This window comes from Brachyistius frenatus, unplaced genomic scaffold (assembly GCF_029030835.1).
Source record: "Brachyistius frenatus isolate BFR_SWC_R1_liver_20210118 unplaced genomic scaffold, ASM2903083v1 Contig_295, whole genome shotgun sequence".
NCBI classification, from domain to species: domain Eukaryota; kingdom Metazoa; phylum Chordata; class Actinopteri; family Embiotocidae; genus Brachyistius; species Brachyistius frenatus.
The window spans coordinates 100,536-126,037 of record NW_027210894.1 but is presented as its reverse complement, the minus strand read 5'-3'; the positions used below and the strand labels follow the sequence as shown (position 1 = coordinate 126,037).

The window sequence follows — 25,502 nt, the reverse complement described above, 5'->3', positions numbered from 1 at the left end:
TACCGATTGACTTGTATCATGAGGCGATCGGGGTCATTGTTTCTGAATGATAAAGCCTGACCTCTGAAACGGTAAGACGGAGCCTTTGTGTGCTAAGCTGCTCTTGACAACATGTTTTGATTCTCGCCCTGCCAGAGAAAGAGTCTTAACTTAAAAGGAGTGAGGGGGTGGGTGCACTGGGCATCATTAGCAGCAGTTAGAAAGTCCACATTCTTTACAGAAAGAATAAATACATCTCAAGGAGGGATGACATTGAAGTTACGTCACTATGCTCGATTTCACGGTCGATTTTTTTTTTTTTTATTATTCCAGAAACATGCTTGTAAGCAGAGTTCCCAATGCTGGGAGATAAACTGCTGTGGGTGGCTGATAGCACAGAGATTTAAATCCTTTACAATACGCTGCCACAGCTTTTAACCCAGGCTTGGGTTGCCTCTGTTGTGCTGCAATGTGGACCCGAGCAGATGTGGAATATTCCCAATTCAGAGTTGCTTCGCTGAAAATGTTCAAGGCCTTTCGGTGTCAAAGCATTTATTGTTTGAGGGAGAAGAAAGCTTCGACTGTACTGGACTCAGACTCATTAAACTATACAGAGTAGCCTTCAGCTTTAGTGCCGAGCCTGCTTTTTATAGCCAGATCTCACAGAAATACGAATGAATTACAAGCATGCCGAGTTCAGAGGTCATGTTCATTTCATATATTTCTGTGAGATCAGGTTAGTTTTATAGATTTTGTTTTGACATCCAGCACAATTATGTTCAGAAATTTGATCTTAGCCACGAGGGGCTCATCGGTAGAAAATCTGTAGAATCTGCATTGATATTTGCAAGTGAGCGGCTTGGCTTCGGTGTGTCCAGATATCACCAACCGATCTGCATGGGTCGCTGTGGTAACGACGTATGCATAGCTACACTGGTGGCATGACATGACATGATTGGCTCTATTATAGATAAAAATTGGAGATGCTGGGAATTGAAACCAGGACCTCATACATGCAAAGCATGCAATCTACCCCTGTTTGACCTGTACTCTAGTTTGTGAATTGTCTCTCGGTTAGTCTACGATACATAAATTATGTTAAAGTGAAGATAATCTTGGCCAAAAGCCTGTCAAACTAGTCTGGTGCTTTTGCCACAGGAGCATAGTTGGAAAGAGCTTTGTATTCAGCTTGTGATAAATCCACAGTTATTTTACACAATAAACAGTTAATGAGAGTGGTATTTAACAAAAGTCATATATTGCTCGAGGCTGTAGACATGTTACAGTAATTTCTGCCCTGGAGTTGGACATTGAGTCAGCCTCAAGTGGCCACTCGAGGAACTGGAATAGCTTAGTTTTTCCCCACCAGAGGTTGCCGCATGGCTCTGGAAGGATTAAGATTAAGGTTAGGATTAAGGTTGAAGATAGGTTAAGGGCCCATCAACTGACAGTGAGACAATCCATCATAGCACGGTACAGTTTACAGCTCGCATCCCTCCAGCTGATCTAATCTAGCACTGAGTGTTGCTGTTCAGCAGGTTGCCAATCAGAAGACAGTAGGATTTTAGGGTGGTGGGCCTGAAAGAGACAGTAGCTAAAGTGGCTTGATTCAGACTGATGAACTGATGGACTGCATGAAGGGACAGGAAAATGCTTCTTTTTTTTTAAACTGTGAATCCTGCAAAACTGATGGAATACCAGAATACAAATAAAATATATATATGACTTAAATTCCTAACATTTCTAACTTGACTTAATGTGTTAACTTGTTAGGCTTGTTTTGCATCAAATGTTATCCGCTTAAACTTTTCATCCACATGTTTTCTTGCAGCCTTTTATCCATTCAAATAGACCGTCAGTTTTAACTCAGCGGTACAGTGAGGAGAAAGATGATTGCGTTTTTAAGCCTTGCACACTCATTTGCAGGAAACATTACACAGAAGCCAGTATTGAAAGGATGAGAGATGATGATTGTGTGGAGGAAACCGATTACTTAATTCAACTGATTCATTGGCTGATTACACAGATTATATTGCACTATAGATCACTGATGGAATAATGCACGGTGCATGTGTGGCTGTCTGCAGTTATAGAAATCCTCAGTTTGAAGACTGTATGTCAGAAATGAACATGTTGTTGGGGCTGCCGGAGGGGATGTAGCTCAGTGGTAGAGCACATGCTTTGCATGTATGAGGTCCTGGGTTCAATCCCCAGCATCTCCAGTTCTTATCTACAGTAGAGCCAAACACCAACACTGAAACAACTTTGCTCTACAGTAATGTTGATGGATAGGTGGGTCCTCTGTATGGTGTGGCCTGTTGTGTCTATAAAACACTCAGTCAGAAGCTAATATCAGCACAAGTGCCACACAGATATAATGTTAGCCAGTTTAATGTGATACTTTACTAACATTGTCTAGCAGAGAGTGGAGCTTTTGGCACGATGAACAAAAGCAGCTTGACACTGAAATAAATTGTCTGCTGGCATTTTGGTTCTGCGTTGGAAAGCGTTGAATATCTACACCAGTGTAGCAAGCATACGTCGTTACCACAGCGACCTATGCAGATCAGTTAGTGATGTCTGGACACACCAAATCCGGTCCGCTCACTTGCAACTATCAGTGCAGACGGTCTGTCCTAAAGATATAATTTGAGAAACAAATTTGACTTGTCAGCACTCTTAAAAAAGCCTTAGCCACGCTGTAGAAATTTTCACCATAAATCAACCTGCAGAAAGAAAGAAAGTTAAAGGTAGCAAAACATCTCAATTTGCTTCATGCTTTTTAGGTCTTATAATACTAAAAGCTCCCCAGAAAAAAGGTGAAAACATTGCTGGTAAAATGAAGGGTGTAGAGACTGAAGAGAGGAAGGACTGAGGGTGGAATAAACATAGAGAAATGGGTACATTTGTACTTGGCTAGTTGTTAAGGCTTATGGAAAGAATAAAATGCCTGTAAGAAAAACACAATGTTAGGGTGAGAACACGTTAACATCACTTCTATTAAAAAAAGGACATGGTTCAATAATCAGCACATGACTGTGGATTAATAATTTCATCAGGCGGGAGAACAGGTTTGTAGAGAGGAGGAGGGAGGGATAAATCCAGCTGGGTTGTCTGCTCACATGACAACAGCTCCTTCATTTAAAGATTTGGCAAGCCAAGATCGAAGGAAACTCAGAGGGAATTAAAAGGGGAGAGAGGGAGGGACGGGAGGGACGGGAGGACGGGAGGGAGGGGGAAAAAGAGTGGCATGTGTCCCTCCCAAACATCTGCTGACTGATTAGCAGCAAAGGAGAGGAGAGGACAGTGTAAAGTTTGTTAGAGAGCTTAAAATAGACATGGCAATGTTTTTTAAATGCTGTATGAGATTAGAAAATACATTATTGAACTGTAAATTCCTTTTAAGGAAGAGGACTCATCCCTCCCCAGGAGAGGGAATCAGAATGCACGTCACACGCTGGCTAACATCTCCTCTCCTACTGTTGTGTGCAGGAGAGAGGGAGAGAGCAATCTGGTACATGTGTGGGCCAAAATCCATTAACTCTGTCTCACTAATTTTAAAGCATTGGGTAAAAAGAAAATGGGTATCCTTGGCTGCCTCTCAAGAAGACCTTCAGAGAATCCATCACAGAAAATGAACAGTTTAAGCAACTTCTTAAAATTGTCATCTGCTAGAACACTAAGAATTTGGGTGCATTTCAATTGGCTGGTTTTCAGTCTTTCTAACAAAAGGCATTTATCTGATGACAGACAAAGCTGGTAATGATATACAGTGTAGAATTGTGTTTACAAATCTGGCAACAAAGGAAAGAGTCCACACACACACACACACACACACACACACACACACACACACACACACACACACACACACACACACTAATGTAAGGTAAGAAGGGAGTTTATTAAACCCAGCTTAACAACTCATAATGAAATAGAGGACTGTCGGGCATCAGTGAGTGAAGTACGAGTGTAAAAATAAAGCAAAATAACACAAAGGCAAATTCATCTAAAGTGAAGGCCATGTGGTGGGCGTCCTGGCTGCTCAGCAAAAGAAGAGAGAGAACTACCAGGACAGCATCCCTGTTATGTCCTCAGGCAGTCCCCTAATGGTGAAGCCAACTAACCGTGCTGGACCTTTTACTGGAACTCATATAGCCTGTTCAGATCTGGTATTAACACACGTCCTGGGTGATCCCATCACAAGTGGAGAGCTCTAAATACATCTGTGCATACCTTGCATTGTCGTGCATCTCGAGTGACCACTTGTGATCTACTCTAACATCACCGCTCTATATACAAATGAATATCAAGTAAATAAGCAAGTAAAAACACTTGAACAAATAGACAAACAGGAAGAGGGAGGAGTCATGGTGCAATGAGACATCTTTGCTCACTGGAGCCTTATTTTAATGCACTGTCAATTCGAAATCGATAACTCATTTTACATTTGCAAATGTTTGAACACTCGAGTTTGTAATTCACTACCTGCACCGTCAGGCTCAGATTATTTCATTATTCCAGCGAGTTTGAAAGGGTCGGGCTCTGCACTGCAGTGGATAAAAGAACTGTGCAAGGGTCTGATGTGAGTCAGAAATTACAGACGGGGTCAACTAAAAAATAAAATCAAGGTGTCCTGGGTGTTTTCACACCCGTACTTTGAGCTGCCTACTTGTGATTGGATCACCAGGGCATATATTAATGCCAGGTGTAAACAGACTCATAAGTTTGGCCATAGAGGGGCAGAGAAACAGCCACCACAACTACATTCATCACCACTGACCTGCCAAAATATATTGTAATATACAGTAATGCAGTTGGTGCTCTTTAATAATTGCATTGATGCATTGAAAAGCGACAGGCCGTTAGTCAAAGTGACTCTACAAATCCTCATGTGTTGTGTCACAATTACCTGCTCTGAGTATGTTTCCTTTATTCAGAACCTGGCTGTACTTCAGTGAATTGCTTGTAATAACTCTGTAAAGTGCAGTCGAGTGTGATGTTGTCACTGTATTTTGGAAAATACACAAAGACGAATGGTTGACAACAACTTCTAGTAGATGCTGGTGTCTGTGATAAAATCACTTTGACTGTGTTGTGATCACAGTTTATTTACTACAAGAGTAAGACTGAAAAGATTTTTTTAGGCAACGTCAGAAGAAATTCTGTCATTTTCTCCCACTGCCGGTATGAACAGGTAGTTTCTCAGGGGTAAATTTAACCTGACAGGCTTGGTTGCTGGTGATAACCCTCAGGGAAAAAACACTGAATGCTGATCTGCTCAGAAGGAAATGTGGGGGGACATGGAGAAAAATCCCCTGTAAATGTCAGAAAGAATTACATCAGTGTAGCCAGTCACTCACTCCATCACAAAGATGTCTCATCCTAAAGTTCTCTAAAGGAATTTTTTTTTTTTTTGGAAGGAATCATGCAGAAATACATACATTTTTTACACATCTTTTACTATTATATGACAGCAGAGTGATGAGTGTAAAAGAAGGCAGCACAAAAACAAAACTTTTAGATCGGTTTGACTGCTCTAGATGTGACAAGGTAAAGTTCTATACTGTGGCATGACAAATCCCTTTTTCTACTTCAAATACTATATTGTTTTTTCATAACGTTTTGCTCTAATATCTTGATCTAGTTTCTCTCCCCTCAGTTAGTCCATCTCTACTAAAGCTTGTCTGTACCAGTATATTTTCTGCCTGAATTATTTCTTATCCACTTGACTTTTCTACAGAGGAAGGATATTGGTGTTGTATAGTTGCTGCAGGTGGAGCTGGTTTGAATTACTTGAAATCCAGCTTTCTATAAAGGGCAGCAAAATTAAAGGTCTGGGTCCTTTTTGTATCTGTACCAACTACATCCATGAAAACCTCTATCACATACATCATCATTCAGTGCGTATCAGTTACAGAATTTAGATTTTTATCTGGAAAATATCTGTACAATATATGTATATATGTATGGTTAAATATCAGATGAGTATGTCCACTTACAGTAAATGTTTTCACTTTTTCTTTCACAAAACTACAAAATAATGGTCTGGTCTGCATGTGCAGCACAGGTTTAATGAGTGAAGTCTAAAGGGTCAAGAGTGCCTGTACTGACTTCGAGTGAATTCATCAAGAGGAAAGAAAGACAGTAGCCACCCTGGTGTTTTTATACACGAGACCACTCATTCATGATGTCAGTCAAACACAGTCATTGGTAGAAGAAAGTGTCGATCTTGATTTACTTCTGATATATAACAGTGTGGCAGCTGATTTGCTCCCAGTCTCTCTTTCATATGTTTACTCTCCTGTATTTTCCTCCATGTCCTCATCCCTTCCTCCATCACTCCCAAGGTTTCTCCTTTGAGCTCCTGCAGCTCCCTGAAGACAGACGTGGAAGCCGGCATTGGGGGCGGGGTGGGGAAGGATGGGGTGATGGTGGCTCTGATGGGGGATGGAGGAAAGGGTGCAAAGAATAGTGTTCCCTGAACGTCAACACCCACATGTGTGCTTGTCAACCTACATACATGTACACCGAAAAAGCAGCTCCATAACCAGCATACCCACTGCCACACGCACACGCACGCACGCACACACACACACACACACACACACACACACACACACACACACACACACACACACACACACACACACACACACACACACACACACACCAACACTTACATAGAACTGCTGCCAGTCTTTCCACACAAAACCCCCCTCGGAGGCCCCTCCGTGGTTTAATTGGTGTAATTATATTTGCATAAGGCTGTCCTGTTTCAGCTGACATAACACACACACACACACACATATCCCTGACAAGTTTTAATAGGCAGCATAATTGAATACGGTTCCCCCACTAGTGCCCTAAAGGGTCTTTCAGTATATATTGCAAAGGGTCGCGCTCTCTACGTTTACTTAGACAAACAAGAGTTCATTTCTGCACAAATGTTAATTATAGACTTCAAAGGTTAATCGTTTTATGGCTGATTAGGAGAGGTAACATCCTGTGTCAAAAATTATAACACAGGCGATAACGTCCTTCATTTATCAACCGGGTAACCAAGTTGTTGTGTTTTTCTTCCACAAATGAATCCACACGGCTTGTGAACATAAAAAACTGTTAATGAAAAAGAGCAAAAATAATGAGGGAAAGGCTTGAAGTGGAAATCAACCTGACATTTCCCCAAGTGTATTTTTCTATCTAATTATTACTGGGTTACGGCTCTATATGTGAGACTGAGTTCATGTCTTCTCCTTGTTCTGAACGAGCAACAACGAGGCCAACATAATTACCATCCACGCAGTGCAGTTGGAAGTGCTGATTAAAATAGTTACAAGAGACATTTAGCTGTTTTCTTTACAGCTGGAGTAATTGGAAGAAGCCTTGGGGTGGCTAAGGTAATTAGATCTCATATTATACAGGCTATTTCATGATTAAACTAGACAACATAAGCCAGCACACCAAACCTCTACATCTTTATTACTTAATTTTGTAAGTAAAATGTCACATTTCCCACTTTCTCCAATCAAACATCATGGCTTGTGACCCTTAAAGCCATATTGTGACATATTCTCCCTTCACCTGGTGCTTACAATTCAGCTTTTCGTCAAACAAGGAGCGGAGATGGTCAATTAAAAATGTACACACCTGAAAGATTACTTTGGAGCCCAGAGAAAATATTTCTGCTGTTTACCTCGCCATCATCCTGACAAAAGATCATAATCTGGTAAACTTTCAAACTCATGAATGTACTGTGAAACTCAGACTGCACTCCCTGCTTTGGGTTTTATATCTCACAGGTAGCTGAAGAAAGACATCAACAAGGATGGACGCTGATGTCTAGAGGCAACATGTTCTTAATCCCAGGGTGTCAAATACTGCCGAAGCTGTTGGCATTAGAGAGATACATAAGGCGCTCACTTGCCATTGGGAACAACCTCGGGTTCAGTGTTGTGCCCAAGGACACTTCAACACGTGGATGGGAAGAACCGAGGATTGAACTGCCGACCTGACAATCACTTGGCAACCCACTCATCATCTATCTGATCCACAGCCGCCCACGGGCGTCCGTGCAAAAGCAAAAGTCAACGTGGATTTCTTTTCAGTATCCTAAATTACTTACACAATATAACATATTCAATTCACGTAACGCATGTAATCTACATGACAACGTTGCTCACATAAAATGACTTCCTTTAACACAAAACCATGATGTGTTCCTCACCCTAACCACGTGGTTTTCACGCTTTAACCTGAGGCACCTTGAGCATATGTATGAGACGTCAGCAGGCTTTGACAAAATGCCAGGATTTGATGCACTGGGATTAACAGCTTCGGACAAGCTGTGCGACCCTTTTATGCACAGGTTCCATATGTCTATGTGCTGTGAGCACAAAAGTGACGTGGATTTCCAATAATGTTTCATTTGAATAGTTTGTGCTGGAGATAAAGGTTGGACTTGTATTTCACAAGAAAATAAACAATTTCCTTACTTGCTAATCATGTGACATGCTCTTAAATGCATGTCAGTTGGGGAGCACTGCTCTAATAGACACCCACAATAAACTGGTGATGGTCCCCGTAGTAAACATGATCAAGGCTTAAAGCCTACATTGTGGCTTTAACTCTCATAGACTCCTGTCAGTATGATTCCGGTACAAACTGGACACCCTCCTGTATATTATTTGCATTAAATATGAGTACATATAGACTCAGGAAAGGTTTCTTTACTCTTGAACATCTTGAAGATTTCTATAAAATGATCTTAGTACTAAAAAAAATGACAGTCAGTCCTCTACAGCTCATGATCTTTAATTCTGAGACACCGCTGCTGCCCATAATGCACTGTTCCATGTTTTAGGCTTTTCTGTTTTATTCACTGCAATCTTTTCCCTTTTTTTTTTGTGCTTTGTTAACCATTTCTCCCTTCCCCCATCTCTCTCTCTCTCTCTCTCTCTCTCTCTCTCTCTCTCTCTCTCTCTCTCTCTCTCTCTCTCTCTCTCTCTCTCTCTCTCTCTCTCTCTCGCTTTCATTTATGAACTCACCTCACCTACACTATCCATCCCTCCCCTCTCTCCCTCCTCTTCCTCCTCCTCCTCCTCAACCACCACCTCCTCATTTTCAACACACCAAAACCCCTCGCCTAAAAATGAAATCTGATTTTCCTTCTCTCTCTCTCTCTCTGTCTCTCTCTCTCTTGGTGGATGAGGGTCTCTAGGTCTTTTGTTCATCCACCCGCTCATGTGGCCTCCTTGGGTTGCCACAGCAACCGGGTGTATACATACTGTTGCTTGCTCCGGGAGAGAAATCGAGATGGCAAAAAGAGAATGGGATGCAGAAAGATGAGAGAGGGAGAGAGAGAGGTTGAGGTGGGAGTCAGAGAGAGAAAGCAAAAAGGACAAAAAAAGGATAGAAAATATGAAAAAATTAAGAAAGAAGAGGAGGAAAGTGAGAAAAATGTATGGGGATACAAAAGAGGAAAACAAAATGTATATCCTTTTCCCTACTGCTGTAAGAGCAGTATTTTTACCCAGCTCTGACCATTCTCTGTGTGTGAATGATGTCACTCTAATACCTACTGTAAAACAAATTTATAGATTTAAACCCTGTTTCAGTACTCAGCATTTCTTTGGCACACGATAATTGATGTTTTTTAGAAGCACTGCAAAGTTGTAATCTAATCTTCTGTCCTGTCCCGATTGTAAAACATGAATTTAATGCTCAGTCACGCTGCAAAACGCTTTAAATCAGAACATCAGCAAAATGTAGTTAAAATGAAACATATTCTGCAATGACAATGCAAATAGATAGAAAGAAAGCAGTGGCAGATCCCTTCTTTCTCAACTTGTGTACAGATTTATAACAAATTATAGTTTAAAGTTGTTAAATTACACCATATTTATGTAATTACATAATTCAGTCGTTGCGTCATCTAAAAAAGCAGGAGGGGAGAGACAGATACATTATTTAGTTTCAGTAATATTATTCTGTCTGATTGTCATATTCTACTTTTTTTTTTAAATATATTTATAAAGTATAATGGGGACAGAAAACACAAAAGGGAAAACACTAAAAGAAGAGGATAAGAAGAAGTGTGTGGGAAAACCTAAAATTATGCTGAATCACTGGAGAGAATCAAAGGTAAGAAAAAAAAAAAAGAGAAATGAGTTGAGAAAAAGAAACAAGAGAGAGAGAGAGAGAGAGAGAGACACAGAGAAACAATAAATACCATCATCCTAGCCCAGGCAGCATCATCCTCCCCCCAGTAGTCTGTGTTTGCTGTATTAGAGGCCTGGTAGGAATCCAAAGCCTGCAGACAAGCAGCCATCTGCCATCTTGGCTCCAGTCCAGCTCTGTGCTGTAGAGCCAAGATGGCACCCAGTAACACGCATTCAGAAGAACTGCATCCAAAAGTCCCAGCCAAACAAGACATTATTTATTAACATATAGACTGCAAGAAGTCTAATTATATTTTCTATACTAGTCTACATTGAACGAAAAATAAACTGGTCACTGCATTTTGAGAGAGGTTCAAAGATCACCAGCTGTAAACGTCTTGGCTATGAAGCTGCCAACAGAATAACAGGCCTGAGCTACAAGAAAAAAAACAAGAAAAAAAACATCAACTATTGCAAGCCCATGTGCCAACTCTCCAGTCTGGCATTGTGGCCATTGCCATCTTGGTTTTTTTGGAGCCAAAAGTGACCATATTTGGACAAGCTGGGGAGGAGTGAGGGGATGATCCTAATCCCCGCCCACATATACCAGGAACCTGACATGCCCCAAACATACTTCTTTTTGAGGCTTAATATCTGATTAATTATGGAATTATTTTTAGATGGACCACCAGAACATTGATCAGAAAGAGTGAATTAAGCAAATGACGTCATAATAACTTGTGGAATTGACTTTCCAAATATGGTCGCTCATGGCTCCAAAAAAAATCAATATGGTGATGGCCAAAATGCCAGACTCATGGCTTCAAAACGGCTGTTGACAAACCAATGGGTGGGTTGGTGCCTATATTCAATAAGGTTGTATTAGGCTGCCCTGTTGGGATGCCAGGAAACTAAAAAGGAATTTTTGCTAAAGGAAAGCCTAAACTGTACATGCTGTACACTCATGGAAAATTACTCTTAATGAGGTCAGCAGAAGATGTAGCTTTGAGTCTATCAGCTGCACTGGGAATGAAATTACTGAAACCATTTTTTTTTCTAAAAGGCAGTTTAAATAAAGAACCTAAATACTAAAAGCAATGTACTATGAAGCAAAAAAACCAAAAGCAAACTTTATTGGGATCTAATATTTAAAAACATAAATTATAGTGATTTACTGGAGAAATGAGAAAGGGAAGAGGAAGAATAAAAAGTAACTGGAAACGAGGGTGCAATAATAATATGAGATGCTTCAACTGCAGCCAACTTTTTCTCGATTTTGCAAACGAGGACACGAGGTGAGCGCTAACACTGAGTGACACCTCTTTGGTGCTACAAGATGAACACTGACTGGTTTGTAGGGTTGGTGGGAGTCTGTATGCGTGGCTGCTGACCTGTTTATGTGAAGACTGATTGGCTGAGCTGGCAGCTGATGAGGGACTGATGAGCAGAGGCAGAGAGGAGAGAGATAAGAGGGAGGAACCGGAGCTATCAGTATCACAGTGATCAGCCATGCCAAATGCACATACATGCACACACATCCAGAACTGCAGAGGGATCATGACTTGATACTCTGATTTCAGCCTAGCGCAGACTCATTGGCATCGCTCCATCTAACACACACACACACACACACACACACACACACACACACACACACACACACACACACACACACACACACACACACACACACACACACACACACACACACACACACACACACACACACACACACACACACACACACACACACACACACACACGTTTTTTTCCTGGCAGTTCCCCATTATAATAATCTCTACTCTCGCTCATGCATATACATACCCACATGCTCAATTGCCACCTGAATGAAACACTACTCATAATTAAAAAGAGTCTGTGTAAAGTTTGTGCTTTTATTTAGAAATAGTTACGGATGTTTAGTTCATTTAATCATTTTATTTTTGAATCAATACCTTTATGAATAGAGAATACACTTCCAGAAGAAGATGATGACTTAAATTTGTAGAATTGTTAGTTAAAGTCTAGCTTGCTAAGTCGTTGCTATGGTAATACTAGTATTTACAAGGTTGGTACCAAATGGTTACTTTCTTCAATCAATTATTAATTTCTCTGTGAAAATCAATACCATTTATAATGAATGGATACGTGTCTGTATGTGCATTTGTTATCCACCCGTATTTTGTTCTGCAAAAACAAGAGCGAGTATGTTTGTGGAGTTTTTGGTGTAATCTGACCTGTAAATTTGTTCTGGTCGTAGGTAGCTGGCTTAACAGTGCTGACCTTTGAAGGGACAACAGTCACAGAGTCCAAACTGGAACATGGAAGTCTTAATGCTTATTAGCTGTGTTGCACCATTCTCTGTTTCTCTTTTATTTAACTCCCTTTCCTGCTGCACAAAATCTCACTGGTTTGCAGACAGTTACAGAGTAAATGGTACCTTTTCTAGAAGCTATGTCACCATTAGCCTATTAGTAAGCGAGCTACGTTGATAAGTTAACAAGTGCAATTAACTTATAGCAAAAACAAACTATGCTGGGTGATGGCAGAAGGGTGTTAAAACTACCTATATTTATGTTTACTGAGAGCTTTAGCGACCGCAGTAATTATGGCAGAAGCATTGGCTGAAGTCAGGTGACGTCACAATCTTAACGTGATGTAAATTAGGTGCATAATCTTTTCCTAAACCTCACCAAGTAGTTTTGGTGCCAAAACTGAACCAAACTGTGACCATTTGACAATGGTAACAATTGATAACTATAACAATAAAGGTCCCATATGCCTGTTGCTGGTCTCATTGTCGTTTAGGTCTGCGGACGTGCAGGTCCGATAAAGGGCACTTAAAATATTCATATATGTTGGTTTGGGAGTGAGAATCGACCTATTACGTCCTTTTGGTTAGAATGTGTTGAATTTGATAGTTTGGCATTAGTGAGCATTAGTCCTCATTAATTTACATTTACTAAATTAAATTTACATTTACATTACATTTACTGAATTTAATTTATAATTTACTGTTTACTTTATCTTATATAAAGTATATAAAGTGTATATATCTACTTTATATAATAATAACATTATCAAAACAAAAGGTTAAGAGAAAGAGTAAACTAAACCATAAGGAGAACACAGAATAAACCCTGGAAAAGCTGAACTAGCACTAGCCTGGCTGTTTAGTGGTAAGCTCACCAGCTACAGCAATTCAGCAATGAGGCAACCTTTGAGTTGCCATTACCTCATTACAATAGAACCAAATATCACAAACACACACAAAATAATTTCATTGTTTCTGTTTTGACCAAGTCTCTGCTGGAGGTAGAGAATAGTACCACTGTGATATGGAGAAGCTGAAGAATCCACTCCTGCTATTTGTGTATTTTTATTTTACATTTGTTTAGTTGCCTGTAAAGTGCATTGAAACCTGGCATAAAAATGATTTTGAATGACTACAAGTAATAAAGAAATAGAGCAGTGCCGTCATGGAAACTGAAATATTTTAGTGTGCAAATTTAAGTGTCAAAAAAATGAAGTGGACTCAATCTTTTCCTTATTGAACAGAACACAGGGACACAAATCTGTCTCGATTCTGAGCAACATCATGTAAAGATGTTAACATGTTATTAATCCTGTTCATCTGAATTGGAGGTTTACCCATTAATATATCCCACATCTATCTATCTGTGTCTTTACCAGGTCAGGGGGATTACGTCTCTCTTGTCCAGTGTCGATATAATTGCAGATTACATGTGATTACACAACACACACAGACGTGTGCATCTGTATAACCCCAACATAATTTCTCTGACATGTGCTGAAAGTCAGCATATTTCTGTTGTTTGTTTTACGACTGACACTGAGACAGATTAATAGCAAGTATTTAATCACCTTAATAATATGTGTGTATTTGTGTATGAACATGTGTGTGCGTGTGTGTGTGTGTGTGTGTGTGTGTGTGTGTGTGTGTGTGTGTGCAGCTGCACTAAAGCTTCAATCCATCTAAATTCAACAATGTGCTGTGTTGACTGTACGTCTGTCTGTCTGTGTGTGTGTGTGTGTGTGTGTGTGTGTGTGTGTGTGTGTGTGTGTGTGTGTGTGTGTGTGTGTGTGTGTGTGTGTGTGTGTGTGTGTGTGTGTGTGTGTGTGTGTGTGTGTGTGTGTGTGTAAACATATGATTATGCATATGATTACACGAGGATATGCATTGCAGATAATTCTGTTTGTATTAATATGTGCTCAGTGTCTCAGCTGGTGTCATGTTGGGCAAACGCTGAGGGGGCAATATCCCTTGGAGGGGATTGTCACATATAATAAAGATGCTGTTAATAATGGGATGTGTCGACTGTGTGTGTGTGTGTGTGTGTGTGTGTGTGTGTGTGTGCGTGTGTGCGTGTGTGCGTGTGTGTGTGTGTGTGTGTGTGTGTGTGTGTGTGTGCACAGTGGAGTGAGAGGTCTATAATCTGCCGGATTAGTGCCTGTGGATTGAGACTGAGATTAAATCACCATGCAGGGGCTCATACTGCAGAAAGATGGATTAATGTGTGTACGCAAGTTCCTGTGCTTTTATTGGTGGCGGGTTGGAGGTCTACAAACAGAGCAGAGACAACATGAGAAAGGTCATTTTAAAGTTATCTTTAGGTGTGTGAATACTCGGTGATTCACTGTGTGGGAGATGGGTCTGGCCACGGCTCACTGAGGATTGTTCCATCCTGTTGTGCGTCGACCTCGGGTAAATTCTGAAACTATTGAAGCAGCCTTTAACCAATTGTCATTGACCACCATATGTTGTGCGCTTAAATTCACCAGGCTGTAAACAACAGAGAGCCTCCCTCCATCGTCGCACTTCAGCTGGAGAAATACCTGCATTCAAGCATGTGTTTGCCTGCGCATGATGGTTTTGAATGTTGGTTGTGCATTTCCTCAGAAATGAACCCAGCGCGTACGCAGATAACCCGTGCGGACACTGTATTGGCAGCATGGAGATATGACAGGGTCACCGACCTGCATAACTAAATAGAAGCAAGTCTGAGACTGTTCCAAACGTGCACGGCGTTAAATGCTAAAAATGCAGATCGGGGACGGTGCAGATGGCGTGTTTTGTCCCCCTGTGATCTCAGAATTAGCAAAGTAGTGCCACCCTCAATTGTCGCCACGTTTATTGTTTTAATTAAGCAAATCAGGATGTTCTAATGTCTATAATTTTTTTTCTTGTGTGCCCTCTGGAGAAGTCCTCCAGTAAGGCAAGTATGTGAGCACTAAGTAAGCACTGTTTTCACTAAGCAACATTAAAAACATTTGTATTTATTTTGCTTATAAGATGTAACCATGCATCCTTTTTGATCTGCAGGGTGAAAGCCTTAAAGACATTCAAACTCAAAGAAATACCCATTGCTCAATAGTGCAGTGTCCTCTATGAGAAATAGAAATTATTTTAATATTTCCTTAGAAAATCCAAGTGCACCTCAAAACACACACAGACACACACACGCAATATGATTGTAAAATGCTGTGTAATGGCAATAGCCATCAACAAACTTTACAATTATCTTCACTTTAACTGACAACCAATAATCTGTTTCATGTTTGTACAAGACAAGAAAAACCTGATTAACATTTATTCAGCTGAATGGCATTTTAGAAAAACAATGCAGTAACCCATTTTACTTTATAATACTTCTGCTGCTTTCTTTTCATTCTCTGGAGGATCCCAAAAATTTATTTCTCTACATTTAAAAAAATTATTTTAATATTTTACTCTCTCCATCCTCCTCCGCACACACACACACACTGTCCCCCCATTCTTCAGTTCTGACCTTTAAATATACTGTCAGGGTTTTTTTTTTTTATATCCTTGTTGAGACACAAACAAAACCTGAAATGGCCCACGGGCTCCTGCTCACAATCTCACAATCAATGCTTTCTGACATTTTGTGTGTGTGTGTGTGTGTGTGTGTGTGTGTGTGTGTGTGTGTGTGTGTGTGTGTGTGTGTGTGTGTGTGTGTGTGTGTGTGTGTGTGTGTGTGTGTGTGTGTGTGTGTGGTGTGTGTGGGGGGGTTATGTGTGTGTTTTTGTGTAGAAGACAATGTGTGTGTGCATTTTATTGTATGTATGAACAACCCACCAGTAGGTACAGTAGACAGGTGAGGTCAGTTTTATTAAACTCCTGTTCTATCCAGCATCTTGTTTCATTTATTAAACTTCACATTTTAAATCAGCGTACATAGCCAGACTGTAAATCAAGTCGATTTTCTATTTTCTTTACTTTTTATAAATTTAAAAAGTGGGAAGCAAGGTGGTGTTCGGGGGTCCTGAGAGTTATTTTTTTTTATACCTTTAAAGAAAGCCTTGATGATTTCAAAGAATCCATGTACAGAGGCTAGCGTATGATTATATCATGAAACAGAAAAGCTGTATGATTATACACAATAAAAACACTGTCACACCTTGCGCTATTACAGCTAACGGAACGCAAAGTAGCTGACGGTATTGACAGCTTGTGTACAGTAGCATCAAATCAATATCAGCTACGAAAACACTTCAAAATAATTTAAGAAAAAAACTGAGAATACATCAATAGCCACTTGAGCAATGCAAACTGGTACAAAGGAGTGTAATACTTTGCCCAGAGATTTTTTTAGATGACCTATTGGAAAATTGAGCAGGCCTTTTGAATCGTCAGTACAGTGTAAAGCGATGCACAAGCAACACTGTCAATATGAACCCTGGGTTGCTCCACATTCACACACTCGTGCACACAAGCATATATATTGACAAACTAATGCAATTCTGCGGCATCCTGTGGATCGACTGAATCTGACCAAGCGCAGTTTAAAATGTGTTTGGACAAAACACACATACACACACACACACACACACACACACACACACACACACACACACACACACACACACACACACACACACACACACACACACACACACACACACACACACACACACACACACACACACACACACACACGCACACACACTTCCCCCTCTTTTCCTACTTTTTGTTGTGCTTTGTGAGCACACCAACAACCTGTTGCCTCGTCGACACACTCACAGCAGATTATATACCAGCCTGATTGAATGTCTGTCCACCTGCAGCACTGTAAACACCACCTCAATCAGCAAGCAACAAGGTCTCATCAGCAGCTCCAAGTGGTGGCTGTTTGTGTCTGTGGGCTTTAACACAAAGGCCCATGTGTGGGTTTACAGACCCAAATCAAAGGATAATAATTATCTTTTTTTAATTACATAATTGTTTTGTTTTGTGATCTATCAATATAAAGCAGGTGTATTCTGATAATAATATTTTTGTAGTTGTATTCTGCTCCAGAAAAAGTGTTGGGAACATAAAGATTAAGATGAATTTATACAACAAAAGAGTAAAATTGGACATTCATGGACCAGAAAATCAAACAGCAACAATACAAAACGGTAATATTGGTTTAGATTGGTTTATACTAGCCAGAAGAATACCACAAGAACTCAAGTCCTTAGAGAGGAGATAATTCTTTGTATTACAACTGTGGAAGAATGAAAATGACATATATATATACATGTTCAGACAAAGGTTTTTAACATCAACAGTTTGGATGGCCCCGAATCCCTTCGTTATGCTGTTATAGGCCGAGGCTGCTGTGGGACCTCATGTGATGCACTGAGCTTCTTTCCTCTCACTCTTTAACTCTCTATACACTCATATTTCACCATTACATTATAGTTTTTGCTTATTGTCTGTTGCCTCTCCATACAGTTCCCTCGCTCGCATAGTTTCTGTTCTTTCTTTTGCAGATGTGTCTGGCCATGAAGCTGCATGTCTCTGCTCTATGATTGTCAGCCCCACCAACAGTTCATGTTTCGTATCTCTATGCTATCATTTTCTCTCTCTGCTCTCCCCTCACCCCAACCGTTCGAGGCAGATGGCCGCCCACCCCTGAGCCTGGTTTTGTCTGAGATATCTTTCTGTTAAGAGGGAGTTTTTCCTTCCCTCTGTTGGAGGTTTTTCTCCCTTAAAGAGGAGTTTTTTCCCTCCTAGCTTATGTGGGAATTGTTGAATTGTTGGGTTTCTCTGTATAGTGCTGTAAAGTTCTGTTATAAGAACTTTAATGTGTGTTAAGTGCCATGAAATAGCCTGTGTTGTGATTTGGCGCTATACAAATAAAATTGCATTGAATTGAATTGAAAATCAAAGATTAAGGGCTGTTCCAAGGCAAATATCAAAAGACGAAGGGAAACCGCACCTTACACTGCACAAACCTGCCGGCATTTTCTTAGACACAGTCCTCGACTTGCCCCAGCCTGTCCTCAGAGTCTTGGAGGGTTGACTAGTTAAAGGTTAGGATGTGCTCTGGGGTTGAGTGCACTAATTAGAGGGAGGTGAGAAGGTCCATCTGAGCCTGTTTAAATTAACTTTATTCAATACTGATTTACAACAGCAGGTAAGTTTGGAAGGAAATTTAGTGCAGACTGAATTATCTATTAACATCAAGAGGATATGCTTTTAATTAAAGTATCTGGCAAGTCACATACATTTTAATATCAAATGTATCAGTGCATGTGTTTGCTGTCTGATCTGTTTTCTGTCCAGATATCCAATCTAGAAGCACAATATCCACTTTTACTGACTGTACTTTGCTGTTTGTAACAGTAAAAATACACAATGAGGTGAGACACAATACATTTGATCCGGTTGATTTTGGTTTCACACTGCAATATTGCGAGAACACTAATGAACTTCACATGACATACTTATATCGCTGTACTTGATATTGATTGGTTTGTGGATGGCATGCATCTGACATCAGTGTGTTGTCAGTTCAGCCAGAAGCCTTTTCCATTTGGATGGAGAAAAATACTTTCATTTTTTTGCCACTACGCTTATTATTAGTCTTGCATTACAACCAGCACTTACTTTCCTTTTAGTAAATAAGTTAACATTCCGGCATTTTTATGCATTTTCAAGGTGAGTTTTCATTTCTTGGTCAGACTAAATTACAAATGTTGGTCCTTTGGTTTGGACCGTGGTCCGAGGCACCTTTTACACCTGTTATTTTGGTTCGGACCAAACTGACAAGTCTGAGGATCTGGATCAAACAAGGTTTGAAAGCACCACAATCTTTCCATGAATCTAATCAAAGTCTTTTGTTGCTTAAACCTGATCACAGATGAGAGTCAGGATGCAAACCCCGATCTCTGGTGTTACTCTCTGGTACATCACTCATCCACCCTGACCACATTCCAGCAATATTCACTCATTAATACGTCTAAAAAAAACTTTAAAAAAACTTTACCTCTGAACACAATCCATCTTGAAAACAGCAACTGAAAAGTTATCCTATCATCTGGAAGCTATTCTGACACACCAGATGTGGAATGATGATATAAACCTGCCAGTGACAGAATATTTCAGATGACATTCTCCTCCTTTTCTGCTATCTGTGTTACCATTTTCAAAATCCCAGTTGCAATAGTAACTTCAGAGCAGAAACCTACACGATGAAAAAGCCAAGTTCTGACAAAGATTTGGATCATGCAATATGGCAGTCCTGCCTGCCTTTCAGTCTTTTGCAGGGATTTAGCCATTTTAATGCCAGGGCTCACCTCCCTGTGTGAAAATGTTCCACCAAAACAAGTTCCCCCCTGATACTATTTTGCAAAGGCACCGTCGCTGCATCCTGGGCTTAGTGCCGGGCAAGCCAATTGTGATTGGCTTAAAGAAATGCAAACAAGACAAAGTGGTTCTTTTCCCCAAAACCAGGATGATATATGTGTGCAGCCAGACTATTCTGCCCCACGAGCACAGTATGGAGGAGATCTGGCTATGCACGATGAAGTAGTAAAACATGTGGAGTGTTGAGATGATCCCTCAAACAATTGAATTTGGATGTCCAGTCAGGGGGAGGAAAGCTTTGTGCTGAAGTGAAAGAGCCTTAAAATGACAAATTCTCCAAACTGAACCTGAACTGTTGGAAAACTGACCTGAAGCTAAAAGGTAAACCATGTAAACAGCAGCTTCCTGTCAAGAGCCCGCCTCAGTCTGCATCAGATTAAATCTATTTACAACATGAAACTAATTAACGCTGTTAAAAAGGCACAAAGCTGTCAAAAAGCAAACCTACATCCAAAACAACATCAAACACATAACAACTGACTTTAAGGTATTAGCACATTTGACACAAATAAGAATATCATCTGTCTGGACGGTCACAGGATCCCACCAAAACACAGTTACACCCCAAAACCAGTCAACTGAGAAATACGGTCGCCTTAAAGCCACAACGTCTCACAACAATGGGATTGGAGGAGAATTAATACCCAAGTTCAAAAACAACCCTCAAACCCCTGGATGCCTTTCTATAATCCTCTCCCTCGACTTACCCCAAAAACACTTCCCAAATAATCAGCTTAGGTCATAAGACTTAAATTCACTATCAAAAATATATGTTCCTTTTAAGAATATCATGACAGTTATAGGAGTTCCAAATTACCTACCGTTCAGTCTTTAAATTCCCCAATAAAGGTTTTACTGCTTCTTCACAATTCACACTGACCATACCATCGACATTTCATTAATTCAAACATTGGTTCTGTAATACATCTGAGCCAATTACCTTTTGTTTAGACTTTCAATTGTACCACATTATCCCTCTCAGGCTCCCAATTGTATTTGCCGTTGGCTCAAATTGGATCAATGGGGCTGATTTAATTCACAGTGAAAGCAGTCAATATTTGCAACTAATGCTAATTTAGATGTAAATGATACCATCCAAATTACACATTCGAAGTCAAGGTCATGTGAGGATGAAGCAGGCTGGTGAGACAGAGCACTGGTGCAGCAGGATAAGAAATGCAAGAGGTGCAGAAGATAGCGTAAAGCATAGTACTGAATAATGGCTTTGATAAGAAAAACATGTAAAGAATATATGGAATGTAATTTTTCATTTGGCAACACGTGAATGGTTCAAATATACTGTACATTGGCTTTATAATTTTCAACTAGAATTACTCCTCCTAGTTGTAGCTCTTCTCCAACCAGTCGAGTTGCAGTTTACATTCAGGTGTGTCCGGAGTCAAAATAATATAGATGTACTGTACATGTTTAAGGAGTTAGCCTATTTGTTCACATGCTTGACCTATAAAGCTGATTCTGATAGAAAATCAAGTACAGCTGAATCTGATTGGAAAATCATTGATTTAGTTTGGTCAGAAATTAATGTACTGGTTGTTCAAATTCGTTAGAAGTCGTTAGAATTCATCCTGTGGAAACCAAGAAGGTCTGCACAAAACATCATTGCAATCCATTCAATAGCTGAGATATTCAAGTCTAAAACACACATGTGACATTTTAGCAAGGCTAAAAATATTTTTTTCTTACATATTTAGAGGGACTCTAATTTCCTCTTTCTCACCATTTCAATATTTTATGAGTTCAGAAACAGGTGACGCAGGTTCTCACAGAAGCAAATTTTCATTATTAAAGAGAGACAATCCAAAAAGCTGGATGAGTCCACAAATGTGGAATCCAAAAAAAACTGAAGAGGACGAATCAAAAAACGACAACACTGACAATAACTAAAACACTATGAGCATAAACTAAACAGCCACTGGGGGCTAACCATAGGGCAAGGAACTTACTGATCTCCACCCGGAGATGACAAACAGGCAACTGAGACGACAACCTGACATTTCCTGGGTTTCACAAAGTGATTTAAATACCAAGTGGTTCACAGCACTTCAACGGCAGAGATTCTGGGATGATAGATGTTCCTTACTGGGACCTGTGTGGCCACTTAAATGGATTATCTGTCAGGACTAAAGCAAACACAAACCATATTGCTTTTGGAATCAGCTAATTTGTTTTGTTGGATAAGAGTGACGCCGGTTAATTCAGTCCTGGGTTAACTGACTGACTGTGTGTGTGTGTGTGTGTGTGTGTGTGTGTGTGTGTGTGTGTGTGTGTGTGTGTGTGTGTGTGTGTGTGTGTGTGTGTGTGTGTGTGTGTGTGTGTGTGTGTGTGTGTGTGTGTGTGTGTGTGGGCAAATCCTCCTCCAGCCACCAGCAGTGCAACCCTCTCTGACCTTAAAACACGAGTTTAATCCCCAAGGAGGACCCCTGCTGTCCCTGTACACCCTCCAACACACACGTGCACGCGCATGCGCACACAAACACACATGCACACACACACACACGTGCACACACGCGCGTGCACATGCAAACACACAGCTGGCCGGTCATGAGACACACTCCCTACAGCGTGGGAACAAACCCTCTTGACAGCAGACGGGAGTGTGTGTGTGTGTGTGTGTGTGTGTGTGTGTGTGTGTGTGTGTGTGTGTGTGTGTGTGTGTGTGTGTGTGTGTGTGTGTGTGTGTGTGTGTGTGTGTGTGTGTGTGTGTGTATTTCTGTCTCTTCGTTGCTTGCTCAGTCACCTGCATGCGTTTGATCATTCATTATTTCTGCATGAATATGTGTGTTTTTATGTGTGTGTGTGTGTGTGTGTGTGTGTGTGTGTGTGTGTGTGTGTGTGTGTGTGTGTGTGTGTGTGTGTGTGTGTGTGTGTGTGTGTGTGTGTTTCAAAGGGGATCTCAGAAGACAAGCGCTAACAATGATATCCCTTCAGCCTCTATAAATCTCCTTCTACCTCCCACCGGGTGAGGAGTGGTGGGAGCAGAGAGAAGAAAACAGGAGTGTCAGAAATGAAAGAGAAGTGTGTTTGCGCCTGGTGGGTGATGAGTGTGTGAGGGAGGGAGAGGAGCGATGAAGGGAAGGAGGAAGATAATAAAGAAGGGGCTTTTTTTTTTGGGCATGTTGCGAGCATGTAAATCAAGGTTGGGAAGGACAGAGACTTTATTAAAGGACGAGGATCAGAAGATCTCCGTGTTTTTCTCTCTTTATACTGTGTTTTTCTTTTTTTTTTACAAGAAATATTACAGCTGTAAATCTGTTTAACAAGAACTTTGAGGTCAGACAGAAATATGATCATTACGTGAATGGAAGTAGTACCTTGTTGTTTTGGTGCTGTCCTCTTAGTTAATGTATGTCAACATTATTTTCTTTGAAGAAGAATAAAAATAGGAACAGGAGCATTTATGATGTCATCTACACCCACTGGTGCTCTTGGAGGAAGCAATAAGTCATTTCAAAGAGGAAACAAATTCCCTTCAGTCACATATAAATTAAAAACCACACACACACACACGTGGAGGGTGAAGTAAATAAAACAAATCCTAAACCACTTAAAAGGTGTATGTTTCTTCTCTTAACCATGATCAGTTTTTCAAGATGAAAGGTCAAAGGTCTGACAGGCTGACTGTACGTCACTTTCTCGCCAATGCGCAGCCAGCAAAGTTGAACTGCCGAACACAGTGGAGCATTTAGCATCTAAAGGGCAAGATATTTCCCTCAGAGCTGGTTTTCGATTTCCATATACCTCAATACAAAACTCCAAATGAACACTGATGTCGCTTCTTATCTGCTGAGTGTGCTAACAGCCATTGCCACAAAGGGTTTTTTTTGGAAGGCATTAAAGAAAAACATGTTTTTACTTTCATTTTAAAAGGACTTTTTTTTTTTTTTTTGCTTTCTTCAGTCTATAGATGTGTGAATGCAAAGTCATTCTGACCTTCTTTTTCACCTTCCTCTCATCTCTGTCATTAGTACAAAAAAAAAAAAAAAACCCACAAAGCTCCTCAGGAAGTAGAAAAATTAAAGTTTTCTCTGGACAGACCACACTGATCCTCCATTCCCATGTTGTCCTTTCTTCTCCCACTTTCTCTCCTCTCCACCTTTTCTCTCCCTCCCTCTCTCTCCCTTTCTTGTGCCGGGTCTTTCATGTCGAGATCAGAGAAGCCTGCCACTTATCACAGGAGTCTACAGAGGCTTTCCTATAAAAGCTGGCGTTACATGCCTGATTTAACAGGGCACACGCACAGAGAGTCCTCTATCTGTCCGTCTCTCCCATCTATAGGATATCTCTGTCTCTCTTCCTTTTTCAGACACATTTTCTCCATGCAGAAATAACGCGCACACGCACACACACACACACACACACATATGGGCCTGCCTCAGCTCTCGTTCTGTCACAATGGGATTAGTGGTGTGATTCCTCCACTCCTTTTAAGTGGGCACACCACCAATCCACTTACGATAGACCGAGCTGAATACTGAAAAGAGTGAAGAGGAGGGGAGGAGAGAGGAAGAGCTGAAGGTGGGTAAAGTAGGTAAAATTAGGGAAGGAAACTAAGCTTACGTGGACACGAGAAGAAGGGAGTTAGAAAAGGAAGGAGTGAGGGGGGAGGGAAAAAAATGAAAGATGAATATGAGTTCAGTCACTCAAGATAAATTACGTTTGTGTGTTTTGAAATTTGGAAACACTTTTAAAAGACAAAATGTAACTTCGCAGGGTAAAAAAAAATAATTATGGGAGAACATCAACAAACACAAGAACCAACACAAAATATAACAGGCAGCGCACTTATAGGCCGAGGTGATGCTATAACTGTTTAACTCTCACAAACGCACACACACTTACACACGTGAACCTGTTGCCAGGGTGACAAGAGGCAGTAGAGGCCCCGCCCTTCCCCGCTGTGTTTCACACAGTGATGTCATCGGTTGCCGCCGGCGCCGGGTGGGCCCTTAGCCAATAGGACAAAGGCACCGGAGGGTGCAGCCTGTCCTTGTCTAGTATTTTTTTCCCTTTTTTTTTAACTCGCTCTCATTTTTCCCTTTCATCAGGTGCTCTCTCACCCGCCCTCTCATTTTCTGCCCCTCTTTCTTTTTGACTTATTCAACTGAGTCAGCGGGCGGCTGCAGAAGTTGAAGCTTCAGGTCTTTCAGCACTGATGAAAAGTGATGCTGATTAGAGCGGCTGGGAGAATATTACACTGCGGGAGGGGATACAGTGGTTGTTCAAGGCCGGAGATGGAAGTTTATTTGTCTCTTTAGTAACCTTCCCCCATTAAAGCACTTCTCATTTTTCAAAGCAGGTTTTGGAGTCTATAGCCACGCTGGCAGCTCTGTGAGGCTGTACGGCTCCAAGAAACTATAGACAAACCAAAGTACGGGAATTAAAAACCTGACACATTAATGGTGCAAGATGAACAGTTATGGGATCACCAAAGTGCACAAAGAACGATATATGTGTCCCAAACTGCACGGCAATCAAGCAGCAACAAGGGTTGTTGAGAAATTCTGCTCCGAACTCCAAAGAATGACTGAACTTATGACATATATCTGTTCAGGAGCTGTTAAGATGTTTGAGCCTGGACCAAAGTGGAGGAACCAGCTGACTCTAGAGCCAAGTGGCAAAACAGAAAACCTGGTAATGCCTTGTGATTGTGTGTGAGTCAAGGGAAA

At 40.8% G+C, this 25,502-nt stretch overlaps 1 non-coding gene across 1 annotated transcript; it reads left to right on the top strand.

The window, feature by feature from the left end:
- Window positions 1-2,129: 2,129 nt before the first annotated feature.
- On the top strand, window positions 2,130-2,201 carry trnaa-ugc (transfer RNA alanine (anticodon UGC)). The gene has a single exon. It is a non-coding gene; the product is annotated as a tRNA-Ala (tRNA).
- Window positions 2,202-25,502: the final 23,301 nt, after the last annotated feature.